The 2,444-nt window shown below is 36.9% G+C and overlaps 1 long non-coding RNA gene across 1 annotated transcript; it reads left to right on the top strand.

The window, feature by feature from the left end:
• The first annotated feature begins 856 nt into the window (after positions 1 to 856).
• On the top strand, positions 857 to 1,757 carry LOC146556141 (uncharacterized). The gene is made up of 3 exons (XR_014889043.1): positions 857 to 934; positions 1,013 to 1,069; positions 1,502 to 1,757. It is a non-coding gene; the product is annotated as an uncharacterized LOC146556141 (long non-coding RNA).
• Positions 1,758 to 2,444: the final 687 nt, after the last annotated feature.

Genomic DNA, 2,444 nt, shown 5'->3' with positions numbered 1-2,444 from the left:
ATTTCTGTAGAATAGAAATAATGGGGAAAAGGGACAGAAATGTTCCGGTTCTGCTAACACCAAGCATGCTGGATGCTCTGTCACTACTGGTTAGTAGGAGGCCTGACTGTGGTATTTGTGCCACTAATATCTACCTCTTTGCAAGACCCCGATCAATGAGTCATTACAGAGGAATGGACTCCTTGCGTGTTCATGCACACCAGTGTGGAGCAAAGCAGCCTGAGTATCTAAGATCGACACAGCTCAGAAAACATGTTGCCACACTCTCACAAGTCCTTAATTTGAAAAACAACGAACTTGATCAGGTTGCAGATTTCCTGGGTCATGATATCCGCGTTCACCGCGAATTCTACAGATTACCAGTTCCCACAACACAGCTGGCCAAGATTTCCAAACTGCTTTTAACACTGGAAAAAGGACATCTTTCCCAGATCCAGGGGAAATCACTGGATGAGATCAAAATAGGTTTGTATTGAAAGGAGCAAATATTAGGGCAGTAGTTGAATATTATGCTTTATCAACAGAATTAAAACCTAAAAGCACAGACCATTCTGTTAAATGTCCATGATTTAAGGTTCTTGAAGTCGATTGTTTCATCACTTTGCAACATTTGGCAAACTGCAGAGTGGTGGCCTTAAATAGTAAAACTATGTACTATAATTTCCAGTATTTGTTCTGTATTTTGTCATATCTCGTTGTTAATGTGAGGTTTTTGGGGGGGTTGTGTTTGTTTGTTTTTTTGTTTTGTTTTCCCCCCCCCCCCACAATTTCTCAGATGAAATTGCATTAAGTGATGCTGAAACAAAGGACAGTGAGAGTGAATCAGATGATGATGACACAGCACTCACAATGTCGGCGTGTGGCACCAGTGAGCCTGTACATGCAGTAGCTGATTCCACAAACACAGCGCAGCTCCAAGACACTGTAGATTGTGGTAAGTTACCACTAGCTTGGTTTCTGTGGATAAAATGTTTGTTACAAATATTAAAACTTAATCAAATTGTGTAATCAGCAGATGAAGGACCACTCACAATGCCTGCAGCAAGTGAGACTGCTGCTCCCTCTGAAGGTAAGGGGTGCAGTTGGTTCTCTAAGCGTATTATTGTTTCATCACTTTGCAACATATGGCAAACTGCAGAGTGGTGGCAAAAAGTCACTTGGATGAGTGACAAAATGTTTCTCCCACTGAAAACGCTACGTCCAGATTAACAGAATCAACGTTTTGGGATTTACTTACCTGGATGATTGAGCATGCATCAAGAGACTTTTATTCAACTTTTTATTTAGTCTTTTATTCACAGCGGAACACTAAATGTTGTCTCATTTTAGAAATTTGATAAATTTTCAAAGAGAATTTTAGCTCGTTTTGATATTGATGGTAGCAACACATTTCAGAAGTTAATACAGGGTAGCATCCATTCTTTTAACAAGCAAATGTTTTTTGTTTTTTTTGTTTGGTTTTTTGTTTGTTTTAACTACTACTACTTTATATATCTTCCAGAGAAAAATGCTGCTCAATCCCACAATTCCCGAAGAGCTCCCAAAAACATGTGGTCCAAGGCTGAGGTTGCTGCAGTGATGAGGCATTTTAAAGACCACATAAACGAAGGGAAACTAGCCACCAAAAATGAATGCAGTCATTGCAAATTGGTAGAAGATCCGGTGTTGGCAGGAAGAACAGTTCAAAACATAAGAGATTTTGTAAGAAACAGAGGATTAACTGCAAAAAGGCAGAAAAAAAATGAACTAAAATAACTGTTTAGCCAGATGTGGTTTTACATCTTGGTCAGATTGCCAATTGTTGTTAACACTGATGTTCTGTTTAAAGAAAAAAAAAAGTTCTTGTTAAATACAGAAGCAGTTTGTATTTCATAATTTTTACATTTAATTTATTTAGGGTTTTTTTTTTGACGGGTTATATTTAAAATAAAAAATTATAAATGCATATTTTCTCCCCTTAATATTTACCTTTAAACTATTAAAATTCATTTTAAATGTTTTTAATTTTTCTGTTTTCTATATTTTTATATTTCTGTGGGAAGCGTGGGCATTTTTGTCCATAGATTTCTTTTTTTATTTATGGTTAAAATTAATGTTCAGATCCAAGAACACTAATAAAATGATGTTCCAGTAATCCTGTGTCCTGTCAGATGTGTATTTATGGTAATGATGAGCTATTTAAATATTACATCATTGTCCCTTTAAAGACCCAATATTGTTTTTTTTGGACCTCATAAAACACATTGTTGTCAAGTGGACAATGTCTCCAGAAAAACAATAGAGTCTGGTTGGTGTGTATCAGTGTATCTAGACTTCTATAGGGAGTGTATGAGGTCTGAAGTGACCCAAATTTTTTTCAGATTTTTTCGAACACTTTAACCTCACTCCCTTGGCTCTAAGTCCTTTGAAAAGGGTAGTCCACTTAAACCACCACCGGGCGGATT

This window comes from Mchenga conophoros, linkage group LG16, assembly GCF_057382185.1.
Source record: "Mchenga conophoros isolate Kocher_MC1m ecotype Shallow Benthic linkage group LG16, M_conophoros_male_GT1.1, whole genome shotgun sequence".
In the NCBI taxonomy this organism is placed as follows: Eukaryota; Metazoa; Chordata; class Actinopteri; order Cichliformes; family Cichlidae; genus Mchenga; species Mchenga conophoros.
This window is presented reverse-complemented; position numbering and strand designations above follow the sequence as displayed.